We start from the raw sequence: 15,853 nt of genomic DNA on the forward strand, positions 1-15,853 counted from the left end.
ATTTAAAGAGAGTTGGATGATTATTTCGGTTTCCTTGAACGTTTTGTTTACCAGATGAAATGCTGTGATATATACCATCTTTATAACAGATCTTTTATTGATGGAAATATTGAGATGTACCAAGTTTGAATGGAATCGGATGTTAACTTCGGGTTTCATGAGCTTTGTGTAGCTCAAAATGTTACCCTTTGTGAGGGAGGTACCATAAGTTGTGGACCAATATATTCCATTTTCAGAAAAAAATATAGTAATGTGTGTAATTTGAACGGAATTTTATGATCGTTTTGGTTATTCAAAAATTTGATGATTGTGATGTCTGTAATTTGAAAACAAACGGGATGTTACATCACATTTTATAAGGGTTATTCAACATTTTGGTACGTTGTGGGGGAGGTACGAGAAGGAGTGAACCGATATATTCTACCTTCAAACCAGACCTTGGGCTACTTAAAATATTTTGATGTGTTTAAAATATTTTGACGTGTTTAATGTGTGGACAATCGGACTCTAACATAATATTTTAAACAAATTTAAAATTATTCCAAATTTTGACCTTTGTTGGGAAGGTACTTGATGGAGTGGACCGATACTGTCCATTTTCGCACCTGACCTAGCAATATCAGATTCCACCGGGAATACGTGGCGGATCAGAACGGTAAGTGACTAATTTAAAAAGTAACCTTTCTTAGAACACTTATCCAGGTCTCTAAGCACTTATCCAGGTCTTAGAATCCTTGCAGATCCTACATGAGTACTTGTTAAGGTCTCTCGCAGACGTAATAGGTTCTAACTCCGGTGGAGGAACATAGCATTATATATAGGTCCACGTTTAGGTATAGCCCTCCAAATAACGGTACCTCCCGATATTCGGTGTTTTGATGATTTTTGCCACATTTTTCCACGGATTTGTCCAGAAATTGGAATTTGTAGGTCATAATGGATTCTAGCACCTGTGGCGGAACATAGTATGTAAAGGTCCACTTTTTGGCATAGCCATACATAATGGTACCTCCAAATATTCAGTATTTTTATGATTTTTGCCACAATTTTCCACGGATTGGTCCAGAAATTGGTATTTGTAGTTCGTAATGGGGTTTAAATCCGGTGGCAGAACATTGAATATTTAGGTCCACGTTTTCCTATAGCACATATAACGATACCCACTGATATTCTGTATTTTGATAATCCTAGTCACAAATGTGAAAGCGTTTCAAATTTGGTATTTTAGAAGATTTGATAGATAACAATCGTAGAAGTATAAAATTGTCTATAGAGGTTTCCGTTTTGGTATGGCCCCCATATAACGACCTCACCCACTTTAAGGTTTTTTGAAAACTTCAACAGGTTTTACTGGTATTTGTAGTTTAACGTAGAACACGTTTGAATTCAGATACTTTTATATAAAAATGTTTTCATTACCCAATGGTGGAGGGTACAAAAGTTCGGCCCTGCCGAAATTAATGATTTTTACTTATTGAAGGTCTTTCGCAGCCATCGCTTTCTATGCTAATTGGATGCACCTGCCCCGTAGGTCCTGCTTGAATACTTATTAATGTCTCTCACATAAAATCTATGCGGAATCCTGAATCCTGAGGAACAATCCTGTCCCTTGTCTCGAGTACTTATCTAGCTCTCGAGTCGAAGAACCATTGCCAATTCCGGACCGAAGACTAGCAGGACAAGTTAAATTTAGCGGAGAATAAGCACATTATAAATTCGTGCCCAGTTCTTGCATAGCTCCTACAACAATAAGCATAAATTTTAGAATATTTTAAGCCAGCAGATTTGACCATTTGACCGTTCTGATCGGGTTTTTACCCGTTTCTTTTTCTAGCAGAAAATCTACGGATATTACAAGATTTTTTGTGATATATTTAAAACGCTGAAAATTATTTTTCTCTTTCAAAACACCTGTTGAAACTTTTCATTAATTTTGATTTTTCATTTTCAAAACAACTCACAACAAGATCTGTCCAAACCTAATTAATTAAAATCCATTGAAATGTTGTCTTCCTCTTTGTGGTCAATGGCCACAGTGGTTATCTCAAGAGCTGGCATAAAGGATCAATCATTAACAAGGATCAATGAACGGTTCTCGGTTGCTAGCTGGGTTCTTCATATTTCTTGCTTTTCTTCAAAACAGCAGATGTTGTAAAATTACAAAACACAGAAGAAAAAAATACTATGAAAGAAAAGCAGGAGCAGGAGCCGTACTTTTATCCTTCAAATATATGCAACAGGGTTGAAGACATGGAAAACCGACAGAACAACAGCAATTACTGCAGGCAGCAGTTGTTGTTATTTTAACTGTTCTCACTCGGAGGTGATTGTGGCAATGCTGCTGCCTTAAATCATAGATCCGCACATAGAAGAGAAATCCAGGGAGTCAGCAAAGAAGGAGATACCCTAGATAGGCAGGTGTTGTTCATACCTCAGTTGTCTTGTGTTACCGCATCATACCCCTGACAAATAACAGCAGCAGCAGTATCTGTCTGTCGGTGTGTCTTTCTGCCTGCCCTACCCTACTGTCTTTTGCTTTTTCTCGATGCGAGTCTAACCCCCGTAGCTTTGTTGAAATGAAAACAATAACAAATCAACAGATGTCCTTTAGGGAAACCTTTTAAGGACTTCAGTAGAAGTTATTAGACATGCAAGTTAGTTCACCAAACGACAGCCATACATAGTGATATACATACGTATATGACGTCTGAGTGTGTGTGTGTGTGTGACTGCAAGGGAAGGAAGATCATTACCCAAAAAGAAAAAACGACACAACACCAAAAAAAAAAAAAAGGAAAGCAATTAAGAAAAATGGAAATGCTTTGCATTTGGGTTGTTTGTTTAAATCTTAATAGGATTTTCGCACAGGACATAACTGGGATTTTACTAAACGTACACCTTGGCTTGTTTTATGTTTTTTTTTTTTAAGAGGGATGTTTCGTTTTCCCAGATTCTAAGAGAATGAAGATTTTTTCATGGGTTATTGCTTAGAGTAGATCTACTAAGTCATTGCTCATCAATGATTTTCTAAACAACCCACTTATTTTCCCACCGTTTGTTTTTGCTTCTGAATTATTTTTTGGAGGAGTTTGAATATAACATTGGAATCTGTGATATATTATGTCGGCATTCCTATTTCCAAGAAGTCTGTTCTTATAGATCTAAGACATAAAACATTTAAGTCTAAGAGATCAAACTTCAGCGGCATGATTTTTTAAGCAACAAAAAGTAAATCAATTTGGTGGAATGGAAAGAAGAACTCAGGATTCTTTTATGCCCGCGAAGATAATTTTTAAATTATAACAGCAAGGACACAAACCTCTTGCGACCTCTTGTGTCGGTGCACAAGGGGTGCACAAGAATTAAGGTAAAAACAACTCTCCTAAATTAACAGGAAATGACACAATTCCCCGACGAAGACGAATGACCTAGGGTATATTAACTTTGTCATTCCGTTTGTAACTCCTCGAAATACTTGTCAGACCCAACAAAGTGTATATATTCTTGATCAGCGTAAAATTCTAAGTCGATTTAGCGATGTCCGTTTGTCTGTCTGTTGTAATCACGCTATCTTTCGAACGAATTGAAATAGAAGGCTAAAATTTTGCACACATGTTTATTTTTCCAGTAGGCAGGTTAAGTTTATAAATGTAGATCCACGTTTTTATATAGCCCCCCTAAAACAGTACCTCCCGATATTCGGTATTTTGATGATTTTAGCGACATTATTAACCGGAATTCTTTCAAATTTGGTATTTGAAGTTCGAAATGGATACTACAGCCTATGACAGAAAATTGTCTTTGCATGTCCACGTCTTCATAGAGCCCTTATACAACGGCACCTCCCTATATTCGATATTTTCATGATTTTAGCGACATTATTAACCGGAATTCTTTCAAATTTGGAATTTGAAGTTCGTAATGGATACTACAGCCTATGACAGAAAATTGTCTGTGCAGGTCCACATCTTCGTATAGCCCCCATATAACGGTACCTCCCAATATTCGGTATTTTGATGATTTTAGCGTCATTATTCGCCGCAGTAGTTTCAAATTACGTATTTAGAGTTCGTAATGGGAACTACAGTCTGTGACAGAAAATTGTCTATGCAGGTCTAGGTCTTCGTATAGGGCCCATATATCAATACCTCCCTATATTCGGTATTTTGACGATTTTAGGTACAATACCCACCGAATTTGTTTGAGATGTCGTTTAAAATGGATACTACCGCCTAAGACAGAAAATTGTCTGTGCAGGTCCACGTCTTCGTATAGCCCACATATAACGGTACCTCCCTATATGCGGTAGTTTGATGATTTTAGCTACATTATTCACCGCTTATTTCAGATAAGTTCCGATAAAGCTATAGCATAATCTTTGGCAACATATTTTCTTATGTATTTTAAAACATTCACCAAAGGTTTCCATCACCAAAATACATTTTTCTTCACCACATACATGGAGATCCCCTTGGCTGCACAATTTTATTGCTTAGATTACAATAATGTAATTAATGTACGTCAATGGAGAATCAATTCCCTTCCAACGCCATGCTTTAGTTGATCCATTTTTTTTATAAATAACTCCCCCCCTATTTTTCTGGAATGCGTCAATCATTCCAGAAATGTCGATTGAATTCATTCAGATCAGATAACCTTCTATCCGATTGCTGTCTGCCAGCAAAACTATGCCAAGTTATTCTAATTAAAGTGGAATTCTTTCTAATTGAACTGTGAAAATCGAATGGGAGTGAGCATCCTGAATGACAACAACAGCATCCAGCAAATTGAGTTAACCTAAATTCTACAGAGAACGGAGCAAAATACAAGAAAATGGGAATTATTGAATTCTTTCAATGATATGCAACAATGTTGAGATGTGAAAAAAACGATTCTACGATTGCAGAAAAGAAAATTGGCGAAAAAATGGAGTTTGTCTAGACAATAGGCATGGCAAGACAGGCACAGTGGGACAATATTTTAATTTTAAATACCAGAAATCGTATTATTTTTTATTTCGCCTTCTATTATTTTTCAGGCTTTGCGAAGTAATGATAGCTCATTGTTACCTACTAATATGTTGGGTCTTCGTAATGAGCTAATATACCCTAATTTATATCGGCCAAAACGTGCCTCATCGAAATAACGATTTTGGGTCAGATCCTTTTTAGGATATTTGGAGTCGATCTGGAGGTTTCCGTCCGTCCTTCTGCCGTCCTTCGAAAGGAGTATCCGATTTGATCTAAACATGGTACATCGTAATTTTATTGTCAAACTTAGATCGAGTTCGGAGATGAGCAACATAGGACCACTCCTTCTGGTACCTCCTCCACAAAACATTACAAAGAAAATAATATACTGTACAAAAAGAGAGAGATAATTCTAATTTGCTCCAACTTTGTATATCCTAATATTTGCATCAGTGCTAAGTCAGGTGCGAAAATTAGCAATATCGGCTCATCAAGTACCTCCCCCACAAAGGGTCAAAATTTGGAATAATTATAACTCATATAAAATGTGATGTAAGAGTCCGATTGTCTTCAAATAACACACATCACAATATTTTTATTAATGCAAGGTCTGATGTGAAGATGGAATACATCGGTCCACTCCTTCTGGCAGTGGACCCACAAAGGGTTCAAATGTTGAAAATTTATTAAGCTCATAAAACACAAAATCACCATCCGATTCCATTCAGACTTGCCACATCTCAATATTTCCATTAACACAAGATCTATTAAAAAGATGGTAGAGATCGGACCATTTCTTCTGGTACCTCTCCCACAAAGAGTTAACATTTTGAATAACCAAAACGATCATAAAATCCGTAATAAGCAACCGGCTCTCTTCAAATTACACACATTTCAATACATTTATTAGCCCAAGGTCTGGTTTGAAGATGGGATATATTGGTCCACTCCTTCTGGTACTTCCCCTACAAAAGGTTACAATTTTAAGTATCCATGAAGCACATAAAAGGCGAAAATAACGTCCGATTCCATTCAGACTTGGCACATCTCAATATTTCCACAACACAATATCTGTTATAAAGATGGTAGTGATAGCACCATTTCTTCTGGTACCTCCCCCACATAGGATTCAAGATTTTGAAAAACAAAAAGCTCAACGAAAGCGCGAAATAAGCATCCAAATCCATCCATCCATCTCCTCAAATTTCCCACACACAAACATTTGGCTAAAATAAGATCTGTTGTGATGATGATATACATCTGCCAAACCCTTCTGGTACCTCACCCAATTTCCAATACTTATATCTGTCATAGCTTGCGAAACAAGTCGGCGATTTTTTACAACTTTCTATATCTAAATATTTCTCCTACCCAGAAATCTGATATAAATATGTAATTTATGGGTATTTATGATTTCGCATAAAATTGCATATAAATGTTCGATTTCCTTTAAATTTTGCACTCACCAATATTTTTATCTCTATTAGATAAAGTGGAATATTTCGGTCCGTTATATCTGTTACGTTTCGCATATTTTCACATTTTCCAAAAAATTGCACATATATCATATAAAGTATAGGAAGTAGACGATATAGTCCTAATCTGGCACGTTGTAATATGAATATCAATCTTAGGCCTCTTCCACAAAGGGTCAATAGGGGGTATACATCTATCGGCAAAACCAACTGATACTTTTTAACTTGTTTAAATACATTCCCCGTAAAGTACTTACGCAAGTGGTTACCAATGTACTTAAAGTGACGTACCTCCTCCCCCCCCTTCTAATCAGTAAGAAGTTACGACTCCCATTGATTGGGTTGGTAATCCATTATCCATTATCCACATGATAATGAGTTGTCTGCTGAGTTTATTCTGTTTCTGAAAAAATTCCTTGTCTCTCCAACTTCCATAAAGTTCCACTGTGCAGTTCTTCCTCCATTACAAACAGAGAACCTTCTCCTTGCCTGGGAATCAAATGCAGTAATTTGTTGAAAAGAAGTAATGAAAACGACAGTAATTTGCTGCTGTCATTTGTAGTGAGTTGCTGTGTGCAAGTGATGAAGCGTCACAAAACTAGACATATGAATAGATCGATGAACCGAACCAACCATCCATCTATCTATCAGTCTCAGTCTGATGGATATACAGACAGACAGTCACTCCGACATCTATCCATGCCATAATTTCTATTTCTTCATCGTTGGCTTTTGTTTTCGTCTGTGTCGTCATTTTAATAAAATTTCTGCAAAAGTCATCATCGACAGCGTTATTTTGATTTGCAAACATTTGCATTACACCATTTCCCAAAGGAATTTCCAATATTATTATGAACTCGATCATATTGACAGTTTTTTATTGGATTAAGAATTTAACATTATTATTTAAATAAATTATTAATAAACGCACTCTATCTTTCTTTTCTTTACAGATTTTTCTTTCACTCCTTAACGCAACACAGGTATTTTATTTTTCATTGTATTAGGTTAAGAAGCGGTAATGTGCAATCTATGCGACAATGTGCCTTATGGATATTATTTTAAAAAATATACAAATTTGGTCCCTTATGTACAGCGGATGTGCGAAGATGATCCATGTTTTTGCCATTTTTCTGAGAAATTTCTTGCAATTTTGTTAGAAGCTCTGTCCACGTTGTCCTTTGATGTTTTTCGGTACCAAAAAAGTTTCAGTATTCTGGGTTTATATATTTTTGGTTGGAACATTTCAATTCTCGATCAAGTCACCATAGGTCCTCTTTTATGTAATGTCCCGTTTATGGGGGTAGGAGTGGCCAATATTATCCATTTAACATCTGACGCAACTAAGTCTGATATAAGTTTTTAGACGTGCTAGTTTGAATTATATTGACATCTTTCGAACAGTGAATAGACATATCCCACATTTTTTATTTATTTAGCAAATGCCCACTACTTCGGCAGCGAAAAGTCCACCATAACCGTTTAGATTCATTCCAACAGTTTGTTGTTTTTTCAGTTTAACAACATTTTTTAATCAACACTTTATATATTGTTCTACATTTCCAGGTTTTATATATTATTGAAGGTTTTCCTTTTTCGGCAAGTATAATAGGAAAATGTTTACCTTTTACACAAAAAGTCTTGAAAAATCTTTAATTTGAAGTTTCGAGGAGGAGTATCAGTAAAACCACCCACATCCAATTTAACTAGCATTTAATTCTTTTCGTACAGTTAAGGTACGCAATTTTTCAAAACAATCTCCATATCTTAACCTTTGATACCAAAAATGGCATTAATATCAAATTTCAGAATTTATGCTCCATAATTTTCCCCATTACCATATTTAGTACCATTTGGTACGTATATCCGAAACCAACTGCTTCTCTCTTAACCACACACTCCAACAGTGACATCCACATAAAGTTTATAGAATTTAAGCTCTATTCCTTTACCCAATTCAAAATTGTACCAAATATATCATTATTTTGTACTTTTTGTGCACTTGTAGTAAACATATCCAAAATCACCTTCATATCTCATTTCCAGATATCAACAGATTCCAGATACTGAGGATTCCAGACCTATCACTTCACCCAATACCGAATTAGTACTACTTAGTACTTTTCGTACAATTCTAGTACAAATTCTCGAAACCACCTCCATATATCCATACTGCACACGAACAAGCGAACCAAATTTCGAATTTCAAGCACTATCTCTTCTCCCAATATTAAATTGCACCAAATTTAGTACTTTTCGTACAATTATATAGTACACATTTCCAAAACCACCTCAATTCCCGATACCAACAGATACCTCAATATCAAATTTTTAGTATTGCAGTTATTCCTTCGCCCAGTACCGATTTTAGTACCTTTTGGTAATATAGGACGCATTTCCAGTTATTGCAAGGGTATTCTAGTAATACAAACTACCCATTTACAGGAGATTCAGTTGAAAAATATGTCTAAAAGTACAAAAATATACTAAATCGAAAGAACAATAGGAAACTGTTAAAGTTTTACACCAAAAAGTCTTCAGTATCTTTCATTTTAAAGGTATACCAAGGAGGATATTTGTAGGACCATCGCAGAATGGACCCACATTCAATTTTCTGTCCAAAACTATTTTAACGTCTTCATATGTAAACCCTAGAAACCAACAATCACCTCAATATCAAAGTTCGGGATTCCAGCTCATTACATTCACTCAGTACCAAATTTAGTAACATTTAATATTTTTCGTATACTTTTAGTACTAATTTACAAAGCCCGCTTCCTATCTCAATCTTGGACACCAACAGTTGTCGCAATATAAAATTTAACAGTTTCAGCACTTTCCCTTCAACCTATAGTACGCATTTCCAAACCCACCTCCAAATCTCGACCTCAGATACAATCAGTAAACTAAATATCAAATTTCAGGATTTTATCTCTACCCCTTCCCTTAATATCAACTGTAGTACCATTCAGTACTTCTCGTACAATTATAATACACAGTTCCGAAACTACTTCCATATATCCAGGCTACACAATAATACCAAAATTTCTGATTTCAAGCACTATCTTGTACCAAATATATATCTTGTGCCAAATTGTACCAAATATAGTACTATATTTGCTTTTAGTACAATTCTAGTACACATTTCGAAAACCACCTTCATATCTCAATTCCAGTTACCAGCAGAGACCTCGATATCAAATTTAAGGATTAAGGCCCTATCCCGTTACCAATACCGAATTTACTACCACTTAGTACTTTTCCTACAATTATAGTACCCATTTCCGAAACCATCTCCACATATCCAGGCTACACAAGAATAGCGAACTTGATACCAAATATCGAATTGCAAGGACTATTTCTTTCCCAACACTAAATTCTACAAAATTTAGTAATATTTAGTACTTTCCGTATAATTATAGTACACATTTCCGAAACTACATCCACCTCAACACATTAAAATCCACCTTCATACCGAATTTAAGATTTCAAGCACTATCTGTTCACCCAATATCAAATTGTACAAAATATAGTACTATTCAGTACTTTTCGTGCACTTGTAGTACACATTTCTACTTCGAAATTCACCCTAAAACAAACTGTTCCAAATAAAATACCATTTAGTACAGTTCGCACACTAAGCACACATTTCCAAAGCTACCTTCTTATATCAAATTTATATTCCAACCTCGCAAGTTAAGTTTTTAGCTCTATCCGTTCACATAGCATCAAGTGGTACCATTTAAGAAGTTTTGAACCATTTTAGAACTTTTCGTAACCTTAAAGTTCAAGTATCCAAAAACTCTTTGGTACATCTATCCTGCACTCATTCCCAATTTCAGAATTCTAGCTCATACCGTTTGCCCAATTCAAAGTATTCAATTTTTAGTATATTTTAAAACTTTTCATGTCCTTTTAGATCGAATTTCAAAAAAATCCAGCCTTACTCTCAATCTCTCTTGCAGCACTTCAATTTCATTCAGTCAGTTATTTCAGTACTTTTTTTATATATCAATAACCTTGTAACAAAATATTCCTAAAATAAAATATCTACCATTTATTCTTAAAATTATTTAAAAAACACGATTATTGTCTCGGAATTGTTTGACAATCGACATTTTTCGCCCACAAAGTTTAAAACAACATTTTAAGCATCTGGTCAAAGTTTGACAAAAATATTATCTGGGTCACTAAAAAAGTTACCATAATTTGATAGAAATATTGAGACTTTTTTTTGTGAGGGAGATAGCATTATGGCCTTTTTTCTGATTTCGATAAACATTTTGGGATGACCTGATTTGACTAACCTCTTTTGATTGTTCAAATTTTCGACCAGTTTAGCCATATTCAAATAATATAAATATATCACTAATATAAATATTATAAAAATATTACGATGCGTTGAGATTTCGAAGAAAATCTTTTCGAAAGAGATATATTTATATTAGTGATATATTTTTATTATTTGAATATGGCTAAACTTGTCCATAATATGTGGACCTGCATACGCAATTTTTTGTGTTAATTTTTAGACAATTCCATTGAATTGATATCGCCCATCTTCGAACTTGACCTGACTGCAGACAAAAGACTGATCGGTACAAATCTGCCCAATAAATTAAAAATTATCAGGTACCCTGAGGAGATTCATAAGATAACTTATTAAGGTGTCTCTGAAATAGCTGTTTCGGTTGAGATAGTATCCTTTTAATTTACTTTCCTGTAAAATGTCCAGTTTGTGGTGTCTGACTTCTATCCTGTCATTTAACGTTTACGTCATTTTATTTTTAAAATTTTGTGTAACGTATTGGAAACAGTGTTGACATTTTGTGAACATATTCCCTGTTTTGAAATTAATTTCGCAATGGGCACACAAATTACCTCCCATTTTTAATTTAAGACGCAATGACTGGGCAAATAAAAATGCTATATGCGATACATAAATGAAAACGTATTATTGGAGACAAGTTGATAACGTGTAATTCCACATTACGAAAAATCAACTAATGCCTTTTGTTTTGGAAATATAAAAGTTTACGAAATATAATTATGGAACGCGGTGATTTCAATTACATCTGTCCCTTACTCGGTCACAGAAAAGTCTAGACCTTTATAAATAATTTATTTTCCAAAAAGAGACTGTACGTTCGTAGCGAGTTTCTGGAAAAATGTATATATCATTTGAGTAGATATCCCTGTGTTTCTGAATTCTAACCCGATACACCAAAGGACTTGTATTTCGAAATAATAGGGAATACTTCAGTCCCTTTTGTTAGTTACATTCACATGGTTTTCCATTCACAAAATATTCTTTTTTTTTAATATTAATTTTCCTTTAATTTTTTGCTACATTTTTTCCTTGTTCTCTTTTTATGCCTTGCTTATTTCGCTGTAAAGACAAATGACAAGTGTAGACATTTTTGGTCTTGCATTTACATCAACAGCTTCTTAAACTTCAACAACTACGACTTCTGCGAGGAAAGATGATGAAGTCGGCGAGGAGGTTGCTTCATTGTTGTGACAACAGTCTGTGGCATGAAATTACTTTGGCTTTGCATCAACTATGTCACAATGTGTTTATCGCTTTGCCTTCCATTCCCTTGTGAGTTTCCTTGACTTGAGGTGGATATTATTTTGATATTTCAGTGAGGAAATTTATGTAACCTTAATTCTATTCCGTAAACGTGCCTCATTGAAATAACGGATTTAGACCCTAGGCCTCTTTGGACCAAATCCGTTTCAGGACATTGGGAGTCGATTTAGGCGCGTCCGTCCGTCTGTCTGCCTGGTTGATTGGTGCGCACGATAGCTCTAGAAGGGAATATCTCATATGATCCAAACTTGGTACGTGATATTATTATCAAAACTAAATCTATTTCGGAGATAGGCAATATCGGTCAACTCCTTCTGGTACCTCCTCCCCCACAAAGGGTAAGAATTTTGAATAACCATGAAGTTCATACAATTCGATACATTCCAAACTTCACACATTATAGATACGTTGTGAAGATGGCACATACAGGTACATCCTCCACAAAGCTTCAAAATTTTTAATAACCAAAACGCTCATAAGTACACCCGATTCCCTTCAAATATTACACATACCAATACTTCTATAAACACAAAGTCTGTCGTATATACATATGTTTCTATCGGAAGACCCACTGGACTTCTATAGGAAGGCCCACTGGTTTTTTATAGGAACACCGACTGGTCTTCTATAGGAAGACCCACTCTTTCTTTTATGGGAAGACCCACAGGTATTTTATGGGAAGACCCTCTGATCTTCTATAAGAAGACCTACTGGTCTTCTATAAGAATACCTACTGGTCTTGTATAAGAAGACCTACTGGTCTTCTATAAGAAGTCTTTTTGGTCTTCCATAATAAAGATCTATTGGTCTTCTACAAAAAGACCAACTGGTCTTCTATAATAAGACCTACTGGCCTTCTATAAGATGGCCTACTGGTCTTCTCTAAGAAGAAGACCTACTGGCAAGAAGACATACTGGTATTCTACAAGAAGACCTACTGGTCTTCTAAATTAAGAGCCTCTGGCCTTCAATTAGAAGGCCCTCTGGTCTTCTATAAGATGACCTACTGCATTCTATCAGAAGACCTACTGGCCTTGTCTTCTATAAGAACACCGAGTGATCTTCTATGAGGTACTCTATAAGGAGATCCACTGGTTTTCTATGAGAAGAAAATTATGAAAATTAGAGGACCTACTTAATCAACCAAGAACAATTGAAATTTTATATGGAAAGAACATGTGATCTACTAAAAGAGTAAGGAAGAGATGGTCGTCATCCAAGACGTTTGATCTTCATCTAAATATCCTAGATCAAGGTCAATAAAATAAACCAATTTAGACTTTTCATAATCAATTTAATCTAATGTATCGCAAAATATGATTGTGTTAATCTGGAAAATGCGTGGGCAGCATTTCTCAACAGCACGACATTGTCAGCTAGACTTTTTCTGTTCATACCCTTGAGGTGTAGACCTCACACTCACACACACATGTTTGATATACAACTTCCGTTCTCAAAGTTCTGCTCAGATTACCCCACCGTCGGTTGAATTGATTTGCCACCAAATTGGATAGATGAAGAAATTCATAAAAAGAATAAATAGAAGAGAACAGAGAAGTGAATTAATGCTGGAAAGGAAATTTACAACTTCAACGTCATTAGCAGCAGACTCAAGCAACCCCATCCATCCTTTAAAGTTTAGCTTTGTCTATGTCCAACAGCAGCAACAATGCAATTGCATTTGGTGGCCCCCCCACGCATCAGCCAAGTCGACAATGACGGCGACAGCAGCAACACTTTTTCAAGATAAGCGCACAAGAGTTCTCAGATCTCCAACGAGGAGCGCTGAGAAAATTCATTCATTCGTTCTCACTCTCTGAGAGGCAATGCCGTGCAGCAGCAGCAAGGATGATGGAGTACAAGGCAAATGCCTCCTCCCCTCCCATGCCAAGTTTATGGTGTTTTGCAACAATAACAACAAGTGCAGTGCAGACAAACAAAATAATTCAAAATGGCAAAGGGGGGCGAAAGGGAGAAACGAAGAAGAAGAAGAAAAAAAAAACAAACAAAAAAACTACGTACAAGAAAATCATGAATGGAATTTCGTAAATTTTGTTTTCATTTTACACTCATGGGCAGAGGGAAAGGCGAAAGACGAAGGGGACGAGGACTAGGCCACCAGCCAGCCAGTCATCCAGACACGACCAGACCAATGACTTTACGATTATCCTCACTTCAAAAGCAACAACAATAACAAAACAAACAGCATTTCAATGCAATACTATGCCATGATTCTCCTCTCTGCCCCTCTGCTCCCCGTACCCCAACCATAAAAACACACACACCCGATATGGCAGTCTAAAACGTGATGTGATTTTCCTATCTCCTCATCGTCGAAAGATACAAACAGCAGAGTCGAGAAATAAATACTCGTCTCGAAGAATATTTCTCTTCAGAATTCCGTGGAGTAGCGGCTACGAATGGAAGGAGGTTGGCTCTGGATGCAGCAAAGCAATGTCATTAAAAAAAGAATGACTTGAGTATTGGGTGTGTTTGCGCACGATTTCAATCGGGCCACTTGTAGCGAGTAAAGGACCTGCGATGCAAGGCAATGGGCAAAATAAAATACCAAGAACAACAACAGCAACAAATATTATTTTTGTTTTCCAGCTACAACACAATAACAATGTGACGTTCACAATGACTGGAGGTGAGTGATTAGTTTTGCTGGTCGGGACCTAGCCGAAAACAATACGGAAAGATGAGAGCGATGCGAGTCAGTGTATATAATTCAATGGCAAATGATTATTTCCAGGTATAGTCTGGTTTTAATTACTAAGGCTAACCAAAGGTCTCAACTGAGCCTCATGAAAAATTCAGATAATTTTATAACAAAAATTCAATGATTTCCGCTCGGAAGGCAAGCAGGTCTCCTTATAAACTTACAGACTCGTAGAGTTCTTGAGTGTTCCAATAAGCCTGAAATAAAATTAGGTTTTCTCAAAGAAGTACATGAAGCATTTTAATAGAAAAGAGTAGGCCCCCTTTTAGAAAACCAGCAGGCCCCAGAACGGATACAAGACCAGCAGGTCTTCTTTTAGAAAAAAAAAATGGGTTTCTTGAATAAAGACATCAGATTTTCATGTGGACGTCCACTATGTTTTACGAGAGAAGATAATAAGACGAGAAGATAATAAACAAATAGGTTTTCTAACACAAGTTCCGTAGATCGTCTTGATCTAAATAGGTTTTCCCAAAGAAGTACACTATGCATTTTAACAGAACAATAGTAGGTCCCCTAGAAAACCAGCAGGTGCCAGAACCGATACAAGACCGGCAGGTCTTCTTTTAGAAAGCCAACTGGGTTTCATGAAGAAAGAAAGCAGATTTTCATGTAAACGTCCGGTAAGTCTACAGAGCGGACACCACTAGGTTTTACGAGAGAAGACAAATACATTTTCCAGTGGAAATTTTTATAACAAACTAAAAGGTCTTATAACACAAGGTACGTATATCGTCTTGGACACGACCTATTGAACTTCTTATGAAAGACCAGTAGGTCCGGCCAAAGCGTGCCTCATCAAGATAACGATTTTAGGCCCTAGGACTCTTTAGACGAAATTCGTTTGAATTTTCTAGGGGTGTCGTTTGGAATCTTCTAGGGGTGTCCGTCCGTCAGTCTGACTGGTATGCACGAAGAGAGTATCCGATTTGGCCGAAACTTGGTACATCGTAATATTATTATCAAACTTATGCCGAGTGTGGTTATGGGCAATATCGTTGCACTCTCTCTGAAATTACAGGGCGAGATGAAAAAAGTGCAACAAAGTCAAACGCCATAATTTTTACATCTTTTTTTAAATTTTATTGAATGA

The 15,853-nt window shown here is 36.1% G+C and overlaps 1 protein-coding gene across 1 annotated transcript in view; it reads left to right on the top strand.

Annotated features, from left to right (window-relative positions):
• LOC101899368 (transcription factor E2f1) overlaps window positions 1–15,853 on the top strand; it is a 160,949-nt gene that overhangs the window by 31,633 nt on the left and 113,463 nt on the right. The window contains exon 3 of the mRNA XM_059122770.1: window positions 7,399–7,428. The gene's annotated coding sequence lies outside the window, so the exon portion shown is untranslated. The remainder of the gene's footprint in view (window positions 1–7,398; window positions 7,429–15,853) is intronic.

The sequence above is a fragment of the Musca domestica genome, unplaced genomic scaffold (genome assembly GCF_030504385.1).
Source record: "Musca domestica strain aabys unplaced genomic scaffold, Musca_domestica.polishedcontigs.V.1.1 21, whole genome shotgun sequence".
NCBI classification, from domain to species: domain Eukaryota; kingdom Metazoa; phylum Arthropoda; class Insecta; order Diptera; family Muscidae; genus Musca; species Musca domestica.